The sequence below is a fragment of the Pelophylax lessonae genome (genome assembly GCF_965119305.1).
Source record: "Pelophylax lessonae genome assembly, chromosome: 1".
Lineage (NCBI taxonomy): Eukaryota > Metazoa > Chordata > Amphibia > Anura > Ranidae > Pelophylax > Pelophylax lessonae.
In genome coordinates, this window is record NC_138768.1 from 109,462,650 (window position 1) to 109,477,435 (window position 14,786).

Below are 14,786 nucleotides of genomic sequence, written 5' to 3' on the forward strand. Positions count from 1 at the left end.
TCTGTTTTCAGATACGAGTAATCTAAAGGAAGCGAGTGTTATCTCACGAAATGCGTCAAGAGTCCAGATACTATATATAAGTACCCCATACTCATGGGCTATTAATAATGCTGTAATCTATTTCATATATATTTTTGTGTATTTAAATATGAAAAACATTTTTCAAGGTATGTCCTTTGCATAAAACTGTAATTTTTATCTACTTTGCGTGTCTCTCAAAGCCCCTTGGGAACTGCTGTTTTACATTGAAAAAAAAATAGCTGTGTTGAGCAAAGTCCACATTGTTTCTGAATTTAGAAAATAAAGAACATTTCACTTGTTGTTGATGGCGACCCCATTTTTAAAGATCAAAAGATATGAGTTTGATACTCTATACATCAGATTGACAACAACCATACAGAATAAGGGGATTTGGGCCCCCATGTGTCTTGTTAATGAGATTAACAGCAGTTAGGTGCAACAACCGCAGTCAGTTGCCTGGGGAGCCGGGTATTATCTCTTCCATTAAATAATCCTGTTTATTATTAAGCCAAACCAGTGTGTACTGTACTTTATGTGCAGAGAACTTCTCCAAACATTGCTGATGCTGCCTATCCCAGAACACAATGGGAACGTAATATGGGAAGGTTGTGCTGGAGAAACAAGCGGCAACACAAGGAGACCAGTTCACGTAGCTTCACATGTGTAGAAACCAGTCCGACCAGTTCAGCAGGATCTCACTGTATCTACTACTTTCTTGCTACCACTTAACCTCATTAAGCAAACAATCATTCTACTACCACAAGGTGTAGTGCAAATGCGAACCTGCATTTTAAGTATTTATTTTTCTTGGGGCGGTATTGGCAGGTGTATGTTTTTGCACCCAGGAGAGACAGATTCAACGTATAGCTACCAATACTGATGAATGGATGTATGCTAAATGTAGGGGAGTATATGCTGTGCATGCTGCAGCTGTCTCTCCAGAGAGAGGAAAATTCCCCCGTAATTTACATTGGATGCCTCGTACCGCCTGTGTGCACTAAGCTTTAGAGGCTTCATTTTGATTGACAAAATAATGGTATTTGCTTTATTGCACTTTACCTTGTGCTGATGCGACATTTTTCTCCAATTTATAATAACTTGAAATATCACATTTTAATTTTGAAAAGCGCAAACTGAAAAAAAAAAAAAAAAAACACCTTTTCAAAAGCAAAGGAAATCCCCCCTTGAGGGGCAATTTATAACAGGGACTGCATATCCCCACTGCTGTCTGGTATATAGCACTAGGATAAGCACACCACAAGCTATACTTTATGGCCCATTCCTAAGGTTGCACTGTGGAGCTGACACACCATGAGTTCTCTCTGCTTAAAGTGGCAGCATTGAAAAACTTACGAACAGGCAGGCTATTTATTGCAATGCAACATCTCTTCTGCAATAAAATAAACCTACCTGCCCAATTGCCGTCTTCTGTGTCATGCAAACTGAGCCATGCATGCATGTCTCCGTTTAAAGCGGTTGTAAACCCTATAAAAAAAAAAAATTAAAAAAAAAAACCTGCAAGACAAAGGCATAATGAGCTAGTATGCATCGCATACTAGCCCATTATGTTTAACTTACCTTAAAACGAAGCCCCGACACGGACCCCCGGACATCGATGTGGGCGCTGCCATGATCCCTCGTCGTCTCTTCCGGGTTCGGCGGCTCCGGCGCGCTGATTGGCCGGAAGAGACGGCTCCAGCGCGCTGATTGGCCGGAGCCGCATGCGCGCGGGAGTGATTTTTCCGGCAAGCTCCCGGCAAGTTAGCGGCTGCATGCACTGTAAATATCTCCTAAACCGTGCCGGTTTAGGAGATATTATTTGTACCTACAGGTAAGCCTTATTATAGGCTTACCTGTAGGTAAAAGTGTCAAAAAGCGGGATACAATCGATTTAAATCGCTTTTAGGGTACCATTGTGCCGAATGGTTTAACTCCTACGCATGTGCTCTAGCTAATCAAGACGGCCAAAGCCTGGCAGCGGGGAGGGGCTGGGGAAAAGACGCTGGTGAGGAACCCCTTGTGGACTTCAGAATGTTGGGTAATAGGGAAGTATGGTGCCCTTAGCTCTACTTTAATGCACCAGAGAGAGCTCCATGATTGATCACAGGACAAATACAAAATTTGAATCTTCTCAGCAGTAAAGCAGGGTACACACTAGTAGAAAATCTGCCGAAAATTCCCGCCCGATGTGAAATCGTCCGATTTTCGCCTAGTGTGTACACAACTTTCAGCAGCCGATGCCAACATTTTCAACGAAAAAAAAAACGGAGGGACAAACACCAAATTTTTTTCGTCCGTCCCCAGATGACCGATTTTCGTTTAATGTGTATGCAGTACGTCCGTTAAAAATCAGATATGAAAGACCGCGCATGATCTGAAGTTGCTGACAACCCGAAAGTCTAGGAACAAATGTGCTGAAAAAAAGAAAAATCGGATGAGAAATTTCGTGAACATTTATGCACTGCCAACTAAAAACGGTAATGAACGCTGAGAAGACAGAGAAAAATCGGAGGATATTTCGTCCGATTTTCGTCAAGTGTGTACGGCCCTTAACACAGAGCGCAAAAAAAAAAAAAAACTTGATATTGCTTCCAAACCTCACAATTTCATTCAAATCTAAAGAAAAAAAGGCTTTAGATCTACTTTAACTTATCCCGAGGCTGAGTATCAGGTGGCTCTAACTTTGCAGGTATTCTTCTGCCCCCAAAGTTGAGGTACAAAATTCCACAGGTATTGGGGGAACATGTGACACAAATCTCTACTTCAAACAATTCAGGTCTCAATGCCTGGAGAGACAATCACTAGTCCGGAGTGACTTTCATAAATTTACAGAGTCTCACTGTGCCGATGCTGCATTGGTGGTGGGGAGACACTGAAGACGTAACAGCAAGCACCTCAGGATTCCTGCTACAGTCTTCTGGGTCTTGAATATGGTGGGAAGGGTGGTGTTAAATTTTTCCTGCTGCCGATGTCACCAAAGAAGGGAAAACCTCCCGAAAATGAGGGGAAGGTCCCCATTGGATGATATCCCCTTTACTGTTCCTGTGGCAAAGATAACATTTTTGAATTTTCACTCCTGATGACAATGGGACACACAGTAAAAGGTAGAACTTCCCAACAGGCATAAAAACAATTACACCCTTATAGAGGTAATAGCTTTTCCACAAACTATCTGAAACCAGAAAAAAATATTCTGTTTTGGGTTAAAGTGAATCTCTCCTGCAAATTATGCACAAAGCCAATGTTCTTGGTGCTCCGCCACCCTGTTCCTTTCACAACAGTCATAGTGAATGGGCACCAACCCTGTTCTATTTCTCTATCCATTCTGAAGTAATTGTGATGTCTGAACATGTTAACATGGTGACTCGACAGAAGCTCTTTACTGCAAAGCCAACACCCAGGGCCCCTCAGGGCAATAAGGCAACCCATTCGTTTTGAAAGAGTTGCCAATGTACTACAACAAAGGCAAAATTGCAAATAACCATTTTTTTCTCTAGGGCAGTGGTCTCTAAACTGCGGCCCTTTGCTTGCCTTTATCTGGCCCTTGGGGCACGGTTCCTCCACTAAAATGAGACACTATTCTGCCAATTGACACCAACAATGGGGCACTATCCCTCCACTGATACCAACAAGGGGGTTCTATGTCTCCTCCTAATACCAAATATGTTGATGTTTACTCCCACTGGTGCCAGGAAAACCCCCGCTGGCCACAGTTCAGCCCCCCTAAAATCTGAAAGACAATAAACTGGCCCTTTGTTTAGAATGTCTGTAGACCCCTACCAATGTAACATGTGCATTGTGATGTAGTGTAGTCCACTAGCGTTTTAGGGTGTTGGGTTGTTGTTGAAAATGAATGGCACCTCCCTACAGCATGCACATTGTGGTAATGTTCAGTAGAATATTTTACTGTGTGTGACAACACAAAGCATAGGTATGAAGGAGTCCTCAGGGTTGATGGGCAGAAGTCTTCAAACACAAACTGGTAAAGGATGTCCTATGTCTTATTCAAGTGGTTTCTGCTGTGACTGGCAACGCAGAGAAGGGCATATACATTGTAGAGAGGGCTGCTCGCAGGGTACAATGGACTATATAAAGGATCAGATGGGGAGAATCTTGTTCAGTCTGTACTGAGCACAGAGGCAGCAAGCTGGAAGACTTCAGGGGTCAGTAGAATAGGGTTTCTCAACTCCAGCCCCCAAATATCCCTCAACAGGTCCTGTTTTTCCAGAATATATCTAGTTTTGCTAAGGTGGTTTAAAAGACCTCCTTACCTGGCAAGATATGTGGGCAAAAAGCAAAGAAATAAGAAATTACACTATATTGTCAAAAGTATTGGGGCACCTGCCTTTACACACACATGAATTTTAATGGTATCCCAGTCTTATGCCTCGTACACACGCAACGATTATCGGCCGACTGATCGGCCGTCTTTTGTCCAGTGTTGGTTGAAATGTGCTCTAGACTGCACACGAATTTTGTCGGCCAACAAAAACCAACTTCAGAAGTGATGTCATGTGCTGGTTTACTTTCCGTGTGTTTTTTCTTCTCTGAGCATGCCCAGTCTTGTTCATCAGATTTTTGTCTGCCGAAATCTGTACTGACTTACGGAAAATCGGCCGTTGTGTTGACGGCCAACAAAAGTTTTACAGCCTGCACACCAGATTTTGTTCGGCCAAAAAGTCGGAGTCGGTTGTCGAAAGCATCATACTAACAAGCCGAAAATCGGCCGATCGGAGGTTGGCCGAAAATTCACGGCCAACTATCGATGCGTGTGTACGAGGCATTACTCTGTAGGGTTCAGTATTGAGTTGGCCCACCCTTTGCAGCTATAACTGTTTCAACTCTTCTGGGAATCCTGTCCACAAGGTTTAGGAGTGTGTCTATGGGAATGTTTGACCATTCTTACAGAACCGCATTTGTGAGGTTAGGCACTGATGTTTTACGAGAAGGCCTGGCTCGCAGACTCAAGTCCCCCGACCCTAAACTCACTCATCCATGTCTTTATGGACCTTGCTTTGTGCACTTGTCTAAACCATTTGGTGGGGGAGGGATTATAGTGTGGGTTTGTTTTTCAGGGGTTGGGCTTCGCCCCTTAGTTCCAGTGAAGGAAACTCTTAAGGCGTCAGCATGCCAAGACATTTTCATACTCCCAAGTTTGTGGGAACAGTTTGGGGACAGCCCTTTCTGTTCCAACATGACTGTGCACCTTTGAACAAAGCAAGGTCCACAAAGACACGGATGAGCGAGTTTGGGGTGGAGGAAATTGACTGGCCTGCACAGAGTCCTGACCTCAACCCAATAGAACACCTTTGGGAGTGGAGACTGCAAGCCAGGCTTTTTTGTCCAACATCAGCACCTGATCTCACAAATGCGCTTCTGGAAGAATGCTCTAACATTCCCATAGACACTCTCCTAAACCTTGTGGACAGCCTTCCCGGAAAAGTTTTGGCCAACTCAATATTTTACCCTACAGACTAAGACTGGGATACCATTAAAGTTCATGTGCCCCAAAACTTTTGACAATATATTTTATTTCACTGATTTAACTGCACAATGAAATCTGATTGGTTCCGGTGGGATCCTTTACATCGCCCTTGCTCTTTGCCCAGCCTAACTGAACACACCTGTAATTCTCCACATTTCACAACAGGAAGTGAAAGTCACACATCGGATTTCTCCTGCCGCATCACGTAATCCTATATCCTCCATGTAAGCTCAGTCACTAGATGCTTATGTAACTGGTATCACATGCCACACATTTCTACTATTCATCACAAACCTTTACTAGTGATCTCACCTACTGTACAAATCCTGACCTCTGATAACACTTGACGTCATGTATTTTGGTCATGCTACTTATCTGTGCCACCAACAATATTAAGAACTATGCGTGAAAACTCCCTATGAAAACCAGGACTGCTGATCTCATGTGACACATTGACACACCTGATAATGCACGTGTCTTCACATCTGACATTATTGACCGGTCACTTCAGCACTTAGCAACCAAAAGAGTAGCAATTTAATTTCAGTGTTTAGTAACTGGGCCACCACCCTAAATGTAAGCACTGGGGACACACCAAGAAATGCATTGAACTTTCTATAGGTGATTTCCAGGAAAATGGGCAACAAGAAAAAAGTGTTTCCATGAGGCAAGGTAAAATTTGTGCCTTGGGTTGCACTTTCTAGACAAAGGATGGGACATCTTGACACTTGTCATTGTCAATTTAGCAGTGTCCTTGGTCCATAGGCACCAATGAAACAGCATAAAGAGGAACATCAGAACCTTCATCCCTTTGCTTACTCCTTCTGTCAATGCTAGTGGAAATGGCTGGAGTCATATGATACGCCCATATTTTGGGTGTAACATGGGGCAAAAGAGACCACCCCTTCCTGGGACAACATAGGGGGATTCTTTTACCCCACCATTGCAGAGATCTGTGAATGAAGGAACTACAATTTCCATGTACCTCTAAATTGTGATTCTCAATGGAACATGAGTGCAGTGACCCAGAGGTGTAACTAGAACCTTCAGGGCCCCCGGCTCAAGAAACCATGAAGGGCCCCCCAGACCCCTGGCCCTTCAAGCCTGGGGCCCTTCCCACTGATTCTGGGGCCCTTTACTCTCGTTGCGGGGCCCTTTTTTTATGGTCCCTCAGAGGGACTCTTTCACAAGTTCTGCAGTGGGCCCCCTTCCTGCCATCTTGGGACCTCCCCACGGTGGTGGAATGCCAGGGCCGGTCGCAAGTGGGATCTTTTTGAGATCCTGGAAGTTCACCCACTGGTGCCAGTAGTTTTTATGTTTTGGTATTTTAATTGTATCATTTTTTATCATTTTATTTTATTTTTTTACAGTGTCACTGACTATGACTCTGTCCATTCAGAAAAGGAAGGAGCTGGTAAAGCATACAGAGGAACCAATCTCCTCAATTTTCCTCCTGCAGCTATAGTAGGAAAAAGGTGGACAGTGATTTCTCTACATGCTGCCCCCGCCGCCTCTCCTATCCAGGTGTAGAGGGGAGCTGCACAGGCCCCCTGGAGCATGGGGCCCGGTTGCAATTGCAACCTCTGCAACCCCTGTAGTTACGCCCCTGCAGTGACCATTATGCTCATTTGCTATTGACACTCCAGCTCTCAGTCTAACTGAAAGTCAGTACTTCAGTACAGAGGAAGAGCTGGAGGAAGAGTCTGCAGGAGTCTGGCGTTACACCTGCGATTTGCAAAAAATAATAAATGAGCATTTTTTTCCTGCAAATATTATGATTTTTTTTTTTGTAAAAGGTATACTTAGCCTTTAAAATACACTGATAATTACATTAAAACTTCAAAACCCATGCCCTTACACAGAGTAATGCCTCGTACACACGCAACGATTGTTGGCCGACCGATCGGCCGTCTTTTGTCCAGTGTTGTTTGAAATGTGCTCTAGACTGCACACAAATTTTCTCGGCCAACAAAAACCAACTTCAGAAGTGATGTCATGTGATGTTTTACTTTCCGTGTGTTTTTTCTTCTCTGAGCATGCCCAGTCTTGCTCATCTGAATTTTGTCTGCCGAAATCTGTACTGACTGACAGAAAATCGGCCGTTCTGGTGACGGCAAACAAAAATTTTATAGCCTGTACACCAGATTTTTTTCGGCCGAAAAGTCGCAGTCGGTTGTCGGAAGCATTATACTAACAAGCCGACAATCGGCCAATCGGACGTTGGCCGAAAATTCACGGCCAACAATCGTTGCGTGTGTACGAGGCATAAGGCAGGGGTTGAAGGTTTGTGCACAACAACCAATATGATTCCAGTTCTGATTTCTGGGTTATACAAACAAGAATTACACCCATTGACGTGTGAACCAGGAGTACCTAGAGATGAGCGGAGCTGTTCTGTTGTCCATTAGCCACCATTTAAAGGAAACTTGTTAAAAAAAAAGTTATTTTAACTAGGTGCCCATATGCAAGCAGATTATCTACAGAGGACTCTTTGCCCATAATCAGCTGGCTATAAAGCATCTCTTGATAGAAAGAAATGTTCACTCGAATATTAACAGATGGTTTAGGGGATGAAACGGTTTTATTTAAACAACTGTTCCAATCTAAACGTTTCTGGCCATCACTATGGATGGCCAAATCTGCTGAAGGCCAGATAACCGATAAAGCCTTGGGTGTTCTTAAAGGATAAGTTCACCCTTTGGGAAAAATAATAAATGGGGGTGAGGCTGCAGCTGCTGGGGCATGTTACATGTTTTACCCTAAATACGGGTGGAATATTTAACATGTTCAAAAAGATGTACTTATCCTTTAAGCTTGCCATAGATGAATCAAAATCTGCCTAGATTAGCAAGGACTGGCCGATTTTCGAGCCATCTATGGCCATTCCCATTCTAGAGGGGTTGATCTAATGATCTTCTCCTCTCCAATGGGACTGCTCGTAAGTATTCATTTGATCAGTTCATGCAGCCAATTGGCTGCAGTGCTGATCCGTGCATTCTGACACCAGAAGAGCCCACACTATAAGATTACAATAGCTCAGCGGGGAAGATTCCCGCATCCACCTCGTAAATATTGTGTAAACACAGGAGGCATAGAGTCTTCGATATACATGGTGTGTTTCTTCCTGCAAAAAAACATTGCCCGTGTGCAGGCAATTCTGTATTAGGACCAGTCACTGCTGCTCTATCTCCTTGTGTAGGGTGAATGGTCTTGTATCCACCCATTGCTGTAGGGTTCTGCAGGCAGCCTGTAGTGGATGAGGCCTACTAGGCTCCTTCCACAGCTCTGCTCTCAGAACAGGCTATGTACAGCACAGTGATAGTTTCACTGCTAATTTTCCAAGGTAACAATTGGGTTTGCAAAGTCTTTTGGTGCACGCAAAGTTGATTTTTATCCTTTGTGGCTATTGAGGAATATATTTATATAATACCAAAATGTGATGCGCCAGAATACATAAATCATAAGGTGAAATAATCATAAATCACATCCAGTTCATAAGGCACCCAGCAAAGTGTGTGCTTCCAATAAAGTGATATTAGCAGTGTCCCTGTGTCCAATTGAAGGAGAGTGATCCCGTGATGAAAACAACTTGAGAACACCAATTACAGTGAATCCCTCCACCAGGTGGATTAGCCTCTCACCTTCCTATAAGACCCAAACGGGCCAGCGATCACATATACCATGGATCAGACTTCCAGGAAAGAGCATCACTGTATTGTACCTCAAAGGATTCCGGGACATGTAGGAACAAGATGAAAAAATCTAGTGCTCTCCGCTTAGTAATAAGGGTATGCTTTATTAGAGAAAGACAGATCAACTCACATTTGTTGGGCACTAAGCCGTGCCTGCTGTATTAGCGATGTCAGCGATCTGTTACCAGAGAGAGAATCTGCGTCGGCCACGCACGCTCCGCCCCCCTATACGCATTACGTCGAGCGTGATGCTCCTTTGACTTCCTCGGTAGGGGTCAAATATTCGTGGACAGGGCTCATACCTGTGTGCTTGCAGAAAATATATAAAATTTGGGTTTTTTTTTACTTTTTTTTTTTTTTTTCTACATACTATCACCAGAGCATATAGTGTCATCGTATGACTGGTGTGGCGGTGATCATGAATACTGACTGGTGACAGCATGAAAGAAAATAATTTTTTTTTTTTACTTTTTTTCTTCTTTTATTTAGATATGATGAACACAATAGTGCACAACTGTTATGTGATTGGTGTCAGAGATCAGATAATACTGGGGCCAGTCCGGTACACCAATCTGTCATCCACTGTGACCAGTAGATTCCAGATTGCGCAGAAGGCACGCAACTGGAAGGACGTCATAGGATGTCCTCAGGGAAACCAGGGAGCTCCCACCCAGCCTTTCCTAATATGATGGTAAAGTAGAACTGAAGAAAAAACTTTTTTCTTTAATTTTGGATAGAGTAGGGAGTAACCTCTCCAGTAATCCTGCTGGGGAGATTTCCCTTCACTTCCTGTCCCATGGCCAAAACAGGAAATGAGATGAAATCTCTCAAAAGTGAGGGAATCCCTGGTTGTCACCAGAAATAGTCTCTCTGTTAAAAGTAGGGATCTGCCCATCTATTGAGGGCAGATATGCACTTTCCCCGATATACCATGGTGGCTGATATTACCCATATTTCGGAAACTGCTTGTCCTGGAGTGATGCCTGCAGCTAGAGACATCACCCCGGTACCGGCGTCTATAGCCGACGGTCGGCTGTCTTGTGATGACAACCGAGGTGGCTGAGAAGCCGCTCGGCTGTCATTAAAAGGAGAGGGAGGGGCCCCCCTCCCACGGCTCGCCCGGGTCTCCTGTCCCACCGGGAGAACCGGGCAACCAGCCTGCATGAACGCCAAAGACCCATTTAAAGCCGCATTCGGCTCTGATTGGGTCTCCAGCAGATTAAAAAAATGACAGCATTCAAAACAGCCAAACTTGGCATTTTGAATGCTTTTAAGTGCAGAGAAGGGGTTTGGGATCTTTTAGACCCCCAGATTCCTCTACAATAGTACCTGTCAAGTAAAAAAAAAAAATAATAATTTTTTGAAATGCACGAAAATATAGGTATCGATACCGATATGCAATGGCCAAAATATCGGTATCAGCAACGAAAAACCAATATCGGTCAATCACTAATTAAAAGATTTCCCCACTTTTACTGTTTTGGTGACCACTCAAAATGTGTGATTTTCTTTCACTCTCAGTGAAAATGGTTAACAGTCAAAGTAGAGAAGGTGAATCTCCCTAGCAGGGACACTCTATCCAAAACTAAGAAAAAAAGTTTTGCCTATAGACTTTAATTATTAATGGTTATAGTCAGGAGGTTTATCAATAAACAGCAATTGCTCATCAGGCACACTGTTCCTATACACCACCTTTTTTCAAAGAGAAGTATGGGAAATTATTTTTAAGAATCATACTTAACTAGGTGGATGCAGCATCGTTCCGAGCGATCAAACACCGCCAATCGCTCGCTTCTCAGAGCTCCAAGAGTAGAGAGCTGCTAACTGTCAGTAAGCAGCTCTCTGCCCTGCAAACGGATTCCCTGCGCTCTCTCAATGGTCACAATCTTTCCTGAGCCTGGACCGGCTCTGTGACATCAGCCAACAGTGTCTACTAAAAACGGGTCACGGGAGTCACAGGAACTGCATTTCTGTGATCCACAGCAGTACAGCCAAACACGCTTTGGCTGTACGGCTCCTTTCACACAGTTCTCGATCCACCGATCCCCGCTGAGCAGGCGGATGACAGCTCCGTCTCCGCACTGTGTGCGGAGAGGGAGGTGTCAGAGCCCCTCTGCTCTCTATGGGGGAATCGGATGAGAGCGGACCGCCTGCCCGCTCTCATCTGATCCCATCCGATCCCCTGGATGGATGGAAAATAGGGTTTCCATCTGTCCGGATTTCAAGGACAGGATCGGATGCGGATGGCAGCGAGTGTCAGCGGACATGTCACCGGTGACACCCGCTGCTCTATAGTGATGCATGGAGGATCCGATCAGATCCGCCTAAAAAACTGACAGGCGGATCTGATCGGATCGTTTGCGTGAAAGGACCCTACTTCTCCTTTCAGCTCATTCGGCGTCATTTAATGCACAGATCTAGGATTTCCACCAAGCAGACACATTTAAAAAAGGATCAACTACAAACGTATTCAAATAATACCCAACTTCATTTAAAATTCAAACTTTCTGTTAGGAAAATAACATGAAACGTTTGCCGTCTGAAGAGTCATTACCACGCTCCTGAGGATAATGTAAACCGGGATAGGAAATACATGATCTGCTATTGCTGGCTTCCTCATGGAAATGCTAGTTGCCAGGATGTCATGCTAATCCTTTATGTGTAATATACATATATATTAAAAGGCAGAGGACAGATGGGCATTTTCTGGGAGGCAGTCATCAATGAGAGCCCTTGCTTCAGCCCCTGTTTGTTCTATGCAATGGATTTCCCATACACTGTGCAGGAAAAAGTGGGAGTTGGTGGAAATTCTGCGTACAATAAACTGGGAGATGACGAGTGTGAATGCCAATCCCACGACTTAGAAGAGGAAATGAAGTACACCTGCTGACTGACAGAAGGTGTGATCACCACCTCTACAAGGTACAGACACCATTCTGGCCGGAAAGCTTTGATAAACGATAGATAAGGGGAAAGGATTATACAAAACTGGATAAGATAAATACTTGAATGCACTTCTTTGTATGATGAACAGTGACAAGCTGCAGATCACATGGCAATGAGGCGTCTAGGGTTGTAAAATAAAAAAAAAAAAAAAAAAAAAAAAGAGAATTTCTACTTGCTAAGATCCCTGAACTTCACACACTACTTATTTATGGAAATCAAACATGGCTTCTGTAGCCAGATCCCACATGCAGCTCTTTATTTATCATGCATTTTCTATTTGAGAACTGCATGTTCTCATCAAACCAATGAGTGCAAAAACTTACCAGTACAATCTATGCCTAGTATCCTTGAACATGGCCATAGATCCGTACCATAGATCTGATGGTACAATTCCCTCTAAGGTCACCACACATATTACAATCATAGTTGGCCATAGTTAAATGTGGGGTTGTTGTGGTACACAGAGGTTGGCAAACCTACTGCTGGTCTCATACATGTATAATAAGCTGTACTTTCCACAAAACGATATTTGCTTTGATATTTTTAATGAATACAGCCATTATTAATAATTTACTACTCAATAAGACCTGTTGTAAAGTTGCATCCTGTTCAGACCATACACATAGTACATACAGTAACCAATCATTTCCAAAATGATCACTTTTTGATCTTTGATTTTCCTAAAAACCTTGAAATTTATGGCGGATTTGCAGTCCGCGTTCAGGGCTGATCATTCGCTGCACGAGTGATCACATCGATCGACTGTGGAAGTTGGCAGCCTCCCATTGCTTTCAATGGAGTTGCCTCCTGCAGCTAATTGGGGGGACCCAGAGATTCAGCCACATGAAATCAATGACCAACTTTCCCCAAATGTATACTGGAGCCCATTCACACTAACTGAAGGTGTACAGAGCATTCTTGCAGCACCTGTTACATCTACAAAAACAGGTTTACCTTAATGGAATACAGGTTTACACATGTCAAATCCCAGGGGTAACGGGGGAAAATCAGGGATCAATCACCAAATCAAAAACAGATCAGAGATCACCTCCAATATAGGATCACTAAATCCAAGCCAGATCAGAGATAATATAAAAAACAGGACCACTAAATACAAGACAAATCATAGATCCTCTATAATACTCATAGATCCTCTATAATACAGTATTACTAATCCAAGGCAGATGAGAGATCACCAGCAATACAGGACCATTAAATCAGATTTACATCAGAGATCACCTATAATACAGGCTCATTAAATCAAAGTCAGATCAGAGATCACCTATAATACAGGATTATTAATTCAAGGCAGATGAGAGATCACCAGCAATACAGGACCATTAAATCAAATATAGATCAGAGATCACCTATAATATAGGGTCATTAAATCAAAGTCAGATTTGAGATCACCTATAATATAGGATCATTAAAATTAAAGTCAAATCAGGATCATTAAATCAAAATCAGATCAAAGATCACCTATACAGGATCATTAAATCGAAGTCAGATCAGGGATCACCCATATTACAGGATCATTAAATCAAAATCAGATCAAAGATCACCTATACAGGATCATTAAATCGAAGTCAGATCAGGGATCACCTATATTACAGGATCATTAAATTAAATGTAGATCAGAGATCACCACAGGATCATTAAATCAAATGTTGATCGTAGATCACCTATAATACAGGTTCATTAAATCAAAGTCAGATCAGAGATCCCCTATAATACAGGATTATAAATCCAAGGCAGATGAGAGATCACCAGCAATACAGGACCATTAAATCAAATTTAGATCAGAGATCACCAGCAATACAGGTTCATTAAATCAAAGTCAGATCAGAGATTACCTATGATATATCATTATAAATCCAAGGCAGATGAGAGATCACCAGCAATACAGGACCATTAAATCAAATTTAGATCAGAGATCACCTATAATACAGGACCATTAAATCAAAGTCAGATCAGAGATCACCTATAATACAGGATCATTAAATCAAAGTCAGATCAGAGATCACCTATAATACAGGATAATTAGTCCAAGCCAGATCAGAGATCACTAGCAATATAGGATCATTGAATCCAATTTAGATCAGAGATCACCTCCAAGAGTTTATTACACACATCCAGGATCAGTAATCCAAGTCAGAGATGAGCAGATTCCCTGCTCCCTGCCATGGACTCCCCGCAGAGTCTGCTCTCACCTGGAGGGCTCCCAGCAGCAGCAGCTGTCCCCGGCCGTGCACACAGCACAAGAGAGGAGAAGATGTGTGGATGGGGGAGAGTCACTGTGCACCTCCCTCCCTCCTCACATTACACTCAGTGCTGGGAGTGGCCGGCACATCAATGGGAAGGAGATGTCATCTGTCTGATAATGGGACCTGCATGACTTCTGGCTGTAAAATCATCATCTGCTATTACCTCTGCCCCTAACAAGTGGGTTCCATTCACAGGATCCTCCTGAATTTGGGTTATTTAAACCCAGGAGAAATGATCTGGGAAGTATAGGGGCTCATTAGGGGCAGCGGAGAAACAACCTGCAGACAGATTTGTACCCTGTAAAAACCATGAGCCACTACCACTGTTCCAACCCTCATCTCAGCAGTTCCATGCCATTTGGGGCTTATTAGAATGAC

General features: G+C 43.3%; 1 protein-coding gene across 1 annotated transcript in view; it reads right to left on the reverse strand.

Moving 5' to 3' along the window:
- The window catches only part of ELOVL7 (ELOVL fatty acid elongase 7), a 55,502-nt gene extending 41,051 nt beyond the window's left edge, over positions 1–14,451 (reverse strand). Inside the window, exon 1 of the mRNA XM_082243551.1 lies at positions 14,355–14,451. The gene's annotated coding sequence lies outside the window, so the exon portion shown is untranslated. The remainder of the gene's footprint in view (positions 1–14,354) is intronic.
- Between the last annotated feature and the right edge of the window lie 335 nt (positions 14,452–14,786).